The sequence below is a fragment of the Phyllopteryx taeniolatus genome, chromosome 1 (assembly GCF_024500385.1).
Source record: "Phyllopteryx taeniolatus isolate TA_2022b chromosome 1, UOR_Ptae_1.2, whole genome shotgun sequence".
In the NCBI taxonomy this organism is placed as follows: domain Eukaryota; kingdom Metazoa; phylum Chordata; class Actinopteri; order Syngnathiformes; family Syngnathidae; genus Phyllopteryx; species Phyllopteryx taeniolatus.
In genome coordinates, this window is record NC_084502.1 from 30,618,786 (window position 1) to 30,632,043 (window position 13,258).

A 13,258-nucleotide genomic window follows, 5' to 3' on the forward strand; every position below is an offset into this window, starting at 1 on the left:
AAAACAAACAACCCCCGACGCAGTCAAACACCGGAGGAACAAACGGAGCCAGCGCCAAGCAGTCCTACGAGAGGGGGGGGGGGGGGGGGGGGGGGGGGGGGGAATAGGTGACCAAAAATAGTCGTTTGGTTACACGTCAAATGTACATTTATATATTCAAAACAAATTAAGGCCCCACAAAAGTGCCCCCCTCCGCGTCCATAATCACTCTGGTCTAATTTTGTCATGGTGGACTATTAAAACATTAATTTAGCTAGCATGTAATTGGGGAGGCTAAAATCGACTGCAATTACATGAACTATTTGTAGATAAATAACTTTCCACGCAGGCTAAGATTAACTACCATGTTAACTACAACTTGACAATAAAGTATAATTACATTTTATTTCCAAATTCACCCACTGTAAATAGCAGTAAGACTCATTTCATTGATCAAAAACACTAAATAATTACTAATAATTTCATTTAAAATGTGTGTACATTTAAATCACACACCCCTGACAATATTTAGAAGCATTAAATGAAATAATATACATACACGTCATAGTTGTAAATATACAACTTTGTTTGGTCATTTACTTTGACTTATATGTTGCCTTTAGAACAAGTGCCACAGTCTTGAATTAGTTTGTTATATGTTTTGCAGCAATAAAACGAGCATTTCACATAATTTAGTGTAATAATTATTTTAGTATTGGCCAGAATGGAATACTGTACACCATAAATTAAGCAGTTTTTTTTTTTCCTTGAACAAAAACTGCAAATATGTGTATAAATATTTTCTGGACCATCCTGATGTTAGAAAGTCAAATGCTTAAAGGTGTTGGAAAATGTACTCAAAGAGCCATTTGGACCGACTCCCACAGAAAAAAAAAAGAAAAGGAAACACTTGGAGCCACAAAACCTTTTGGAATGTAAAGTGAGAATAACACTGCATAGATCGTTTTGTTTGTTTGTTTGTTTTTGACCTGTATGTGTAAAAAAAAAACAAAAAAACTACAGTGTGTTGAATATATGTAACCAATGAACTGCTACAGATAACATTTTATTTCTGCATGCAAAAAAAAACCATTTTGTAATAAAAGACACTTGGTTGAAGCTTACGTTCAAATAAACCAGTCAAAGTCTATTTGAGTCCTCCTCGTATTCATGAAATTATAGCCAAACTTAAAATATCCACCTGCAGCCAACCATAAATGCAGTCTACTTCTGTGTTCCATCATCATTCTATCGCGTGTGGAGCAATGCAGTCATCTGCCAACTGGAATTAAAAAGGACTATTTCACTCAACACTGTCTTATCTGTATTTTCAAATTAACAGCCAGCAGAATATTTATTTCACATGGTTAATGTGATTTTTGCTCCTGAACCTCAGCGTGCAGTGTCGGCACATCAGGGCTGAAGACGCCACTTTGATGTGCATCTGTGAGGCGTTTGTTTTTAATATCTTACATGTAGCACGTAGCATTACATAAATGTTGTGTTTTCTTCGAAAACTTTTCTTTTCTTGGATTTATCCATGGTTTGCCTACCAGGGGTCGACTAGCTCAATTAACCTTGCTGTCAGGTGTCGCACATTGGCAGTTGCGGTGCGTATTTTGAGCGACAACACATAAATACATAAATAAAGAAATAAAAAACCTTCTATTTGAATGTTACAAGAGCACCATAATCGTCATGTTTAGAATTACATTTGAAAAGCGAACAAACTAAAATATAAGCACGTTTTAAAATGAGGGTTAAGAAACATTTGCAGCAGCAATACACAGACAGACAGATTCCGTAGCTAGGAACTGTAGGTTGTATGGCTTGGTTCCCTACACCCTATATTGCAGTCCAGAGCTTTGTCACGCTCCAATGTGATACAGCTGTACAAGCCCAACCCCATGGGAGTTGGATATCTGAGGTCATCCCCCCCAGCGGATGCTCGGGCTCATCCTGCTACTGCTGGGTGCCCCGAGGGCCTGGGCATGCAGAGCGTGACCCCACCTCGCCCCCCAACAGCCACCCAGGCTTTGGTCATAATGTCCCCTTCACCCAGAGTGAGAGTGAATGACACAGATTGGATCTTTTCCAGTCCATACGGAGGACTGTCACTTATTTGTTTTTTTTCTTCTTCTGTCACTTCAAGTCACTTCCACACGCGTGACGTCGGTCTCCTAACTCTTTTACACATCTGAGTGGGAGCGTCATGTCTCCGCCGGGGGAAAACAGAGCAGCATAGCAAATTAGACGGACTGCAGTTCCACCGAGAAAGAACATGTGAGAAATTGCGTCTGTTTATAAAGAGAGGAAAAAGCAACCGACCTTGGGGCTAAAGTGGATGGATAGAAAATAAACTGTTTGGAATGACTCTGCACATTGAGCAATAGAAAGCAGCTGTGGAAATGTGACCATAGACTCTGTTGGTTTCTTGAGAAAAACTTTCATCGGCTAACTTTCTTGTACTTTTTAATTTGAAGGGGACATATTATTATTATTAAAGGGTAGCATGATGACTGAGTGGTTGGCACACCTGCCTTGCAGTTTTGAGATTCATGGTTCGAAGCTTGGCGCTAAGCCTTCCTGTGTAGAGTTGGCATGTTCTCTCCTGGGTGCTCTGGCTTCCTCCCACATTCACAATCAAGTTAGCATGTTAGCTTCATTGAAGACTATAAATTGTCCATAGACGTAAATGTGAGCGTGAATGTTTGTATAAATAGGCTCAAGTTCACCCGCACCCCTAATGAGGAGTCAGGACTAGCATTAGAGACCATTGCACCCTGACGTCACACGTGCTTCCGGGTGTCAACAGCTCTCGTAAACAAACCCTTACATGTAATTTGACCAAAGCAGACTAATAGAGAAAACAAGGTACATTGCTTGAACGATGATTTTGGCTTGGGACGATTCTAGGATAAGAAGATTAGGGGTGATGAGCTCCCGGCCAGGCAAGATAACTTTCACTGTTTTGTATATTTGAATATAATTTCATTTCCACATACAGTAGGTCACGGGCGTACCGGAGCCTATCCCAGCTGCCTCTGGGCGAGCGGCGTTGTACACCCTAAACTGGTCGCCAGCCAATCACAGGGCACATATAGACAAACAACCATTCGCAGTCACATTCACACCTACGGTTCATCTCATCTTCAATGAACCTACCATGCATGTTTTTGGAATGTGGGAGGAAACAGGAGTACCCGGAGAAAACCCATGCAACCACAGGGAGAACATGCAAACTCTGTGAGGCAGATGTGCTAACCAGCCCAAGTCCAATGTCCATTTTTGTTATTTTTTGTACTCACTATAGGGGGCAGGTTTACTCCATAAAATATGCATACAATTAGTGTGTACGTACATTCAATTCAATTAAATGCAATTCAATTTGATTTATATAGCGCCAAATCACAACGGATGTTTTCTCAGGGCATTTTACATATTAAGCCATTGTCTGACCCAAATGCTCAGTGTCCTGAACCCACCTATTGAATTGATAATCCTTTTGGTAGAACCTTAAGCTCTTTTCACCTAGTTAGACACAACTTGCAAACATATTTTCACCCACTAAAACACATTTTGCACACTGATGCACATGTTACATAATGGTAAGCACAGGTAGCAAAAGTGAAAATTAAAGCACAGATCTCTCAACATACACGGCAACTCACAACTGATAACACTTGTGGCTAATGATGTGAAGTAGGGAGGGAGGCCTGGTTATTTGAAGTTTCACTATATATAGAGATAATCAGAGTGACAGAGGCTAAGAAAGACTAAGAGGTGGTTGAGGAGGAAGATGAGAGAGAGGAGGTATAAGACAAAGAACAATTGCTCAACTCCAAACATCAATATTCATTGTAATGTATAAACTACAATATAGCAAACACATGAAAACTGGAGCCCCACATCAAAACTTCAGCCCACAAAGTTGAATTATTTTTTTTGGTTTAAAAAAGTTGCCTTGAAAATAAAATTTTAATTACGTTAATTACAATTGTCCCCTTCAGTAAATCAATTCTCATGCACATATTCAGCTCAACCAATCAGAGGACTATTTGGTTAAACCAATCAGAGGATGGGAAAAATACCAACGTGACCTAGCTTGTGTGAAGGCGCAGAGTGGTGAATCTAAATTCTGATTGATTAGACCATTTTAACGGTGTGCCTGTGTGTGTGTGTGTGTGTGTGAGTGTGTGCGGTGTGTGTGTGTGTGTGTGTGTGCGCGCATATTTGACATCGTATATGCCAGCACTTGAGATTCTGAAGGCCTTGGACATATTACATTTACATGGCAACATATAGAAGCTGAAATCTGATTGGACAAAAAATATTTCCACATAGACAGCACTGTACACGATTGGAAGCTGAGCAAAGCACATGGACACATGCTATGAAATGAAGACAAAAGACTGTTGGAAATAGATTCATATGTATTATTATATAAAATATTACATACACATATGTTTTATTATATTATATATCTAATAATAATTATTATAAATAATTAATAATTTAATTAAGTTTTAACTGTAGGTCAGGGCTTTTGATAATGTTTAGGACAGCAGAAAAGGCTCTAAAGGTGGGGCTCTAGAGGTGGGGCTTTAATCCATTAATTGTCATTAATTAATTACAAAAAAATTCATTCATTCATTTTCCAAACTGCTTATCCTCATTAGGGTTGCGAGCATGCTGGATCCTATCCCAGCTATCATCAGGGGAGAGGCGGGATGCACCCTGAACCGGTCACCAGCCAATTGCAGGGCACATAGAAACCAACAACCATTCACACTCACATTCACACCTACGGGCAATTTAGAGTCCTCAATCAACCTACCATGCATGTTTTTGGGATGTGGGAGGAAACCGGAGTGCCCGTAGAAAACCTACACAGGCATGAAGAGGACATGCAAAGTCCACACAGGCAGGGCCGGGATTTGAAACCCAGCCCTCAGAACCGTTCCGCATACAAACAAATTAATTAGTTAAAAAATAATGAATTTTAATTGCCTTAATTTGTGTTCCAAACAACACAGAACCTTTGTCAGTGCACAGTGATAACAGTGATGCACACGTCAGAACTCAGCTATCAAAATGGAGGAATTGGATGAAACAGCATTGCTAGGACTGATGAGAGCCAAAGTTTTTTATTTTTTTTTAAACCCACCCAATTGAAGCATTTTGAGAACATGTTTTTTTTGTGTGATTTGTAGAAAAGTGAGTTTTCATAGCACCAAGGCACTTTAACCCTCTGACATGTGATCCAACTTTTTAACTGCCACACAGAACCCGTTTAGTTTTTCTCAGTTGCTAAAACACATTTCTTGAAACCGACACCCATTTTCTCAATGCCTTAAACACAAATCCACAAATTCAAGGTAAATTCACAAAGCCCCTGACTCTTCCTGCAAAACCAAACAATTGCCTCAGAACAGACCCCGAGTCAATCAAAATGAAAAACTACACTGAACAGTCATCACGCACAGCACAAAAAAAAGGAAAACACAATGATCAGATCGTAAAACCGCAGAAATAATCTTTATATATACACACACACACACACACATAACCACACCTTTTTGTGTACAGCTCTTTATATAGACATATTGTCAACGTACGTAGTGAAAAAAGCAAGTAAGCCTAGTTGTTCACGTCTCTGAATATTGAGACTATGGCCGACACAGTGAATCTGTTCAGGTTGGGCTTCACTCACTGCATTTCTGCTTCCCTCATTGTCTAAGCATGGAAAAAAAAAACAGGGTCTACGAAGGTTGCCGGTATTTCATCTGAAACACATAATTGTTCTTTGTTTCATACTGTACCATCTCTTTCTCCTCTTCCTCCTCGATCCACCTCTTACTCTTACTCTGTCACTCTGATTGTCGTTATCCGTAAAGCTTCAAAAACAAGTGCTCATTAAACTGTCTTATATTGGTTTCTTCACATCATTACCCATAAGCGTGATCACTTATTAAGTTAAGTTGAGACACCTGCGCTTTAGTTGACATTCACTTTTGCTACCTGTGCTCACCATTATGCAATGCAAGTGCTTCAGAGTCCAAAATGTGTTTTAGTGGGTAAAAATATGTTAGCAAGTTGACTCTAACTAGGTGAAAAGTGCCTAAGGTTCTACCAAAAAGTGATCAATTAAATAAGTGGCTTCAGATGAGGATTTGGTTCAGACAATAAGGTTTTGTGTTTTAACAATTGAGAAATACTGTAAAGGGAATACCCTCGAGCGGACCCCAGACTCAGTAACCGTCTGTCTGAGTAGAAAAGGAGAGAGAGGGAGCAACAGAGAAAGAGCGATAGACAGATAAGGATAGAGAGAGACAAAGAGAGAGTGAGCAAGAGCAAGTGAGAGCGAGAGAGAGAGAGAGAGAGAGAGAGAGAGAGAGAGAGAGAGAGAGTGACAGTTCAATTAGAATCTGCACTAAGATGGGGAATGGTCAGTGAAACAGCAAGGGAAAATGCAGATCCATAGGAAACAGGTACAGTGGGTGATGGTACATGAAGCATGAAACATGGAACAATCGATCGCAGAAGTGTGAGAAAAATGATCCAAAATTAAAGCGGTCCATCAACGTCTGAAGTAAGACAAAAAAGAACTTAGCTGTCCATCAGATAGTCCATCATACTTTATGTGATATCTGAGTTTTTGAGGCCTCAAGATCATCAGTGTGTTTTTTGCTTTCTTGAAAAGTCATTACTTCACATACTATGAAATACATGAATTGTGGAGATAATCCACTGGTGGACAAAAATTCATTACCCAGACAGCAGTCTGTACTTTATTTGTCCAGAAGGACAAACAAAGGCTTCAGCAGATTCAGAGAAGAATGTCAGTGGTTCAGGTTTTACAGCGCTGAAGCCAACAGCAATAGTTCTATTCTTAAATCCAGGCATTCTGTCTAGAAAGTGATCTTTGTATTGTGTTGAGCACATGGAAAGGTGCTGCTTTGTTGAGTGGAAGTGACCAGTGTGCCCTTGATATGAAGACCTGACAGTGAACTCTTGAAGGCAGACAGGCCCAGCCCCCGCCCACCTCCCATTAACAGCCTCCATTTTGAAGCCATAGCCTGGGGACCAATCACCCCGGCTGCCCTTGCCGTCTCTGCCTTTCCTTTCGTCCTCGTCTTTCCCGTCTGCCTCCTCCGAGCATCTCATGCGGGTTCTACTCTCTGCGGGTCTTCTTGTGGACTCCATGTTTTCAAGCTCTCCCTCCTCACCAGACTGATTAAAACAAACACCCGGCCTATTTGGATATCTAATCCAATTGTGCTCTTTCTCTTCTCGCCGGCCCTGGAGCATGCAGAGTATTAGGTGTCCTGGGAGACACTGCTACATCCCCAGACCCCCCCCCCCCCAACCTCCCATTCCCTCCCCTCCAACTTATATTTCAAACACTCAGGAACACTCATAAATCAAAACACCACTCTCCTCCCTCCGGCTCTTTGAGTACATATCGAGAGAATTCTTGTACAGTGGTGCTTCCAAGACGAACCATGATTGTTGTCCCAACACTCGCCATTCATAAAAGTTTTATTTGCCGCACAGACAATGTTACCAAGGACAAACCATGTAAAGACTAAACCATTAAATAATTGATGGAAAACCCCAGAACTGTGATGTGCTCACCACTGGGTCGCCATGCTTCCCAAGAAAAAACAGCTATATAATTAAAAAAAGGAAAACTTTGATATTCATATGTGATAATATGAGTGACAGTTGAGTTGATTTGAGAGACACACGGACATTCCGGCTGAAAACTGTAAATATATGGAAAATAGAAGAGAGGACTTATCTCAGGTGCACTCATGGTCAGAGCAGTTAGCTTGATGATGTAATTTCTGCTGAGTCTTTTTCCTCTTCCTGTAGATGGCTCAAAAGGTTTTAGTCAACTATAAACCAACAATGGCTCAAAAGGTTTTAGGAAGAAGATTGCGTCTTCAGTATATTGAGGGACACAACTTTAAAGTATAATTACCACTATTTAAAATATGTATGTGATAAAAGTAAATGTTTTAACCATTACAAGGAAGACATATCAAGAAAACCATACTCCCCCCACCAAAAAAGCTGATATAAAAATGTATTTGTTATATTTGATATACAGTATAAATTGGTCATCGAGACGGCTGGACTAGAGGAAATTTTTATTTTAGAGGGTGATTGAGAGCTATTTGTTATTTTAAATATTTTTTAGGGGTTACTTTTACTGCAGCTACAGTTACATCTTCTAAGTTACATTACAACTGTAATCTGTGCAACAAGTGCAAGTGCTTCATTGTGGACATCATTCTGCATCATTGGAAAGCAGTCTGATGAATGAATTACTGCCCCCTAGTGGACCACATGCGCAATGCATGTCTTGCATAGTACAGTACAGTGAAAAGAAAATCCTTAATTTGATCATGCACATCAGTTGCACATGATTAAAATGTGGTAAACTGACGTAATTTTCCCCTCTTCTCCTCGAAAATAATACAATAATATACGTCAGTTTTGCCACATTCATATCCAACTGATGCACATGTTCAAATTAAGTACATTCATTTATTTTTCCGGTGTACAATACTGTCAACCAATCACCCCCTGGTTGTGTCCTGGCTCCGATGGTGGGGGAAGGAGTTTCAACTCTCCTATCGCTGGGGTTGAGGTTACTGAGGTGCTTAAAAAGCTCCTTAGTAGCAGGGCTTTAGGGGTGGATTAGATCCTCCCAGAGTTCCTAAAGGCTCTGGATGTTGTGGCGCTGTCCTGGTTGACACACTTCTGATGCCACAAAATGGTGCCAATCTCTGGCTAGTAGGAAGGTAGTACAGCACAACGGTGTCTTGAAATACCAGTTTAATTTTTTTTCTTTGACTACGCTCCTGAATATTCTTTCCCCATTGAAATCAATGGAAATGCCATTAATCTGATCCAGCCTCCCCCTCATAAAATGCAATGTGTTTTTAATCAGAAAAATAACACTCTGCAATATATACAGTAGATACATAAGTGATTACAATGTAAAGAATGAAACTGTTTTTTGTAACTTTTTTTTCTTCGATTCAATAGGCATTGTGCTGGTCTTTTTGGTGTATGCACCTTGGCCACCTGCGGGCAGTATAATACAGCTGTAGCGATATACATGGAGCTGGTCAAAACTCCTCAGTAAGCCACATTACTATTAGTTGTTCTTTGCATAGGCTAAAGCAATGGTGGGTCACAGAGCCATTTTGGATGGGTCGTGGACAGGTGGTAAAAAAATTACAGGGGGTGTTCAGTTTACGATGGTACCAATTTACGTGCCAGTCGTACAACACAGGCAAAAGAAGGTAAAATAAGGCACACTCATTTAGTGCGGTATTTAGTGTTTTTCATTGGATTGTTTTATGTTTTGGGTCTAGAAGTGTTTTTCATAAAAATATTTTCTGTAAATACGACTTATAGTTTAGTGAAAGACCAAAGTGCATCCCTGCTTGCATACAAATTCGGTCTACATCACGCTGTAGGAGCAGTGAAATATTTAATGTGTGATTTGGAACATAACATTACTTTGACGGGCTTGCATCAGAAAAGTTATTATTTGGTTATAAATGGAACTTCCAGTGAAATTTTGCATCTTGAAGTCTTTTAAAAAAAATACATGTTCACTATCTGCCAAACTACTGCTTGTTGTGACGTGAGTTAAGTTGAGGTCACTGCCACCATACAGCGCTCGTATCTCAAAGTTTTACTCGCAAGTCAAAGTAAAACTCTTAAGTCGGGTCACTTGTATCGCAAGGCACCACTGTACATGGTCTCCACTGAGGGACTGAGACATTTGTATGTTTGGGAGGAGCTAAGTTTAGCCTGGGTTGTTAGTGAAAGTTACAGTGAGTCTTTTCTACATGTTTATGTATGTGTTCACTTCTGGTTCAAAATCAAATAATCTGTAAGTCATTTATTTGGAAGGGTAATGTGGTAAAATGAGTTTGAAATTATATCAGCGTGTTCGGATCACGTCTTCTAACGAGAATACGAGGGCCAGTGGAGCTTAGCTGCACACAAACGCCCCTCGGGAAATGGACTGGGTTTTGGCCCGCTGGTGCTCATCTGCTTGTTTAACGTGGGACCTGGCAACCTGCCTTTGCAGAGGGAGACTATATGGCCGTATGACAGTACAGAAAACACAGCACATGCACACGCCCACACACACACACACACACACACATGCATGCACACACACACACACGCATGCACACACACACGCATAAACGCACACACACATGTACTGCGTCATCCTACAACAAGTATGCACAGTGTGTTTCCTGTCTCCTTCTATCCACTCATGTGACTCACTAACCAAGGATTGAATACAGGGATCAGTTTCCATGGCAACCACGGATCATATGATGGCTATTCACCCTGTGTTTGTGTGTGTGCGTGTGTGTGTTTGTTCGTGTGTTTGTGTGCGCCTGTGTGTGTGAGTGTGTGTGCGTGTGTGTGCGTGTTTGTGTCTGTGCTTGTGTGTAGAGAATGTGTAAAACAATGTCCTCCCCATTTGTTTGATGGAATTTGATGTGAAGTCGCTGAAAACCACAAAAACAAAATCTAGGAACAGCCAATTACACCATTAATGTTTATAATTACACTGTTAGAGTTTCAGTACTGTAACACCTCGTCTAATAGACCTCATTTGAGCCAGCATCAAAGGATTGACATCTGTTTGTAAATTTTAACTGTTTAATATTAGACTGGTTAACCTGTGGTTATACTGTACATGTATGACAATGAATGATGTTAAAATGAGACTTCAAATATTGCCAGCACAGTTAATAAAGTTGATATGATGGTGACAGTTGGAAATCTTAAATCATGGTGCTTATTCTTCTTCCAATGGATGAATGACTTTTTAGGGGCCTCAACATGCCCAAAAACTGATTGTTTTTGCAAGTCCAAGTACCCTGGTGAAAATGAATGGATTTTAAAGCTTCCAAACACAAAACACCCAAAGACAATCAGTAGCACCCTTTCGAAAATTGGAAACATTAACTCAGTTTAACCAAGAGAGTCTATCATACGAGGATGCAAGGAAAAGTCTGAAGGACGCATGCATGAAAATGAACAGGAAGTAGGCTATTTCGGTCTGAATCAATCATCCATCCATCCCTCCATCCATTTGCAACACCGCTTATTCTGCTTAGGGTCTCGGGAGCCTATCCCAGATGATTTCGGGCGAAAGGCGGACAACACCCTGTACTGGTTGCCAGTCAGTCGCAGGGCACATATAGACACGGACAAACATTCGCACTCCCATTCACATCGTCACTGAGTGGGAACTGAACCCACGCTGCCCGCACCAAAGTCAGGCGAGTGCACCACTGCAACATCAGTGACTCAAAGGAACATGTTTTGGGAATATGGTAGGAAACATGGAGAAAACCCACTCAATCACGAAACATGCAAACCACACAGGAAGGCTGGAATCTGGATTTTAACCCATGACCTCAGTACTGTAAGGTGGACGTATCTATCTATCTATCTATCTATCTATCTATCTAGAGCCATTTTCATTTTGTGCACATAAATGCTCTAAATGGCATGAAATAAAATGTTGTCAGTCGTTTATGGAATAAAACAAAATGCTGACTTTACTCAAACATATACCGTACCCATAAATAGCAAAATTTAGAGAAATTGATGATTTTGCACCAGTCTCTTACTTTTTCCTAATGAAGCTATATAAAAAGGGTAATACATGCAATAAATAGAATATTGAATGTAGTAATTAGATGAAAAGGTGGAATCTTGGTTTGTTCCACGTTTACTTGCAACCATTGCATGTTTGTTGTTCACCTCGTCTGCTGACGCGAGCACACTGGCGCATGAGTCAAACCTGCGTCACACATGGTCGTGACTTGCCATAGTAATATTTTTTTTTCTTCTTCTTCTTGGTCCATCCTGTCGAGGGGTTTGCACTGCGCAGCTCCTCCTCTTCGATGTTCTCCTTCGAGATGATCCACGCGCACTTTTCGCGTGTCGCGCGCCCACCCGTGAGCGTGGCCGAGATGCTGCACACGGACACGAAGAGCCTCTAAAAACCCACGACGAGGTACGTCCGCCACCCTTCCCTCCTGTTTTCATGTGGACAAATGTGTTTGTCGTCGTCGTCGTGTGGCAACCCCCCACCCCCCCACACCACGGCACACTTCTGTTTTTCCACACCTGGCGCGCGTCGCGAAAACGTCGTCTGGCGTCAGTCTCCTCCTCGCCGGGGAAGATGGAGCAGGCACCTTTTGCTGTGCTTTGGTAAATCGTGCGTGTGACCTTGACACGCCAGCAGAGGTTATTTGGACAGCAGATAGCCAGGCATGCTTGTACCTGCATGTTGAAGTTGGCACTCGTTCAATGCTTTTTTTATTCATTTCAGTTGAATTCATTCTTTAAACTTATAACTCAATCAGGGGCGATTCTAGGATGAGAGGTTTAGAGGTGCGTGGCCAGGCAAGATCAAAACACGTTTTGGGCAAGTCTGTTATCTGATGAAGGTTATTTAAATGTGGAACCACAGCAAAAGAGGTTATGCTGGTTTAAGACTTATACCACAATTGTACATCACGAGAAGGCAGCATATTGTCCTGTGCGGCTCTCAGAGCCCAGTTGGGGAGGTGGGAGGGATAGGGTGGAACAAACCATGTTTGAGGCATGGGGGGTGCTTATTGGTTATTTAAAAAAGATATAGAGTAAAAATAAATAATTAGGGTTGCAGTGATTCAATTTAGGGGTACTTGAGCATCCCCCAAAACGGGCTAAAAGCAAATCAATATTCCCAATTAAAACCAATTGAAATGCCATGAATCCGTTCCCGGCTACAAAAACCACCACCATTTTTTTTTTGTAATTAAAAAAACAAAACATATGGAACCTAAGTGAGTGATTAGCACATTTGCCTCACAGTTCTTAGGTTTGGGATTCAAATCGCAGCTGTGTGGAGTTTGCATGATCAGCCCGTGCCTGCGTGCGTGGGTTTTCGCTGGGTACTCCAACTTGCTCCTACATACATACATGAAGTGAAATACCATTCATCTGTTCCAGCCCTTCCAAAAGCAAATTTTCTTCCATGTTTTTAATCACAATCACAACCATTTGTATTGGACAAGTATGTTAAAAAACAAAACAAAGCAAACAAGGCATTTGTCTCGGTTGGTTGCGGAGCTGCTCTAGTACTGCAGTAAACAAGCCACTATAACAAAATATAAATTTAGGACATAAACACACACTTACAGAGTGTCACGAAACAATCTGAAGTGTC

At 41.0% G+C, this 13,258-nt stretch overlaps 1 protein-coding gene across 1 annotated transcript in view; it reads left to right on the forward strand.

Moving 5' to 3' along the window:
* Window positions 1-11,825: 11,825 nt before the first annotated feature.
* Window positions 11,826-13,258, forward strand: part of slc6a17 (solute carrier family 6 member 17) — a 47,910-nt gene continuing 46,477 nt past the window's right edge. The window contains 1 exon segment of the mRNA XM_061788433.1: window positions 11,826-12,058. The gene's annotated coding sequence lies outside the window, so the exon portion shown is untranslated.